The sequence below is a fragment of the Belonocnema kinseyi genome, chromosome 2, assembly GCF_010883055.1.
Source record: "Belonocnema kinseyi isolate 2016_QV_RU_SX_M_011 chromosome 2, B_treatae_v1, whole genome shotgun sequence".
NCBI lineage: Eukaryota > Metazoa > Arthropoda > Insecta > Hymenoptera > Cynipidae > Belonocnema > Belonocnema kinseyi.
The window spans coordinates 7,816,058-7,817,077 of NC_046658.1; positions in this window are offsets into that span (position 1 = coordinate 7,816,058).

Consider the following 1,020-nt stretch of genomic DNA (forward strand, 5'->3'; position numbering starts at 1 on the left):
ATTTACATATTAATGTCTATGGTGAACATCGAGATAAAAATGAAAAAATTGGAAAATAGTTCCATTTTATTTGAGCGAAAAAATTCGGAAGTAACAACAATTCATATTTCCATGATTCAAAATAGATCAATTAATTTGAATCATGATGATTACATGGATTTTGAGTAGAATAATGTTGAAATTGATCTTAATAAACCAAACTATCATTTCGCATTTCAATATTAGAATCATATTCTAACCAGTGTACCTTATTATGTACAATGTAGATTTGATGATACTACTTCATATATTTAAATACATCGTGAGAAAGATTGCATAGAATGGTTTATGGGTCAATTAAAAGGTTTAGCAATAAAGATTAATTCCATCTTAAAAATCGTACCAATGGTGTTACACCCTCAAAATTAAAAAAAAATTTAAACCTCATCGTAAAACTTAAATGATGAAAACATCAACTTGAAAGCAGTAGATAATCATTTGTATGGTAATCCGTGAGTAGTAAAGTACGGCCGATGATAAATATACCGCGGTCGATAAAGTAGTAAGCGCGAGCTAATTACCCGTGCATTACCATAAGCAAAAATAGATACGAGACTTTGTCAGTACGTGTCTCGTTGAGTTATCTCAATCGCATGTGCCTTGTCGAGTTTTCTCAATCGTATGTGCCTCGTCGAGTTTTCTAGATTATACGTGACTTTACAAGAGACTTATTTCTATATAAACCCCAGACTCACCCTGGTAGTTGTCTTTTAGTTCGTGGCAGTCACACTGTCAACTTAAAACTTCAATTGTACGAACCGCTTGGAAGAAATCGCGATCAAATCGACAAACGTGAAATATTCTTTAACGAAGAACCGCATTTTGTAAAGTCGCGTACTTGTATTTTTCATCGTGAAGTAGTACGAAATGTTAAGCATAAACTACTAGGCAGTCTGATAAGTACCTGAAAATTCTAAGAGATGGCATTATTATTCACTAATGTGAACCATTTTCGTCGAGCTTGATCCTTCAAATGACGCC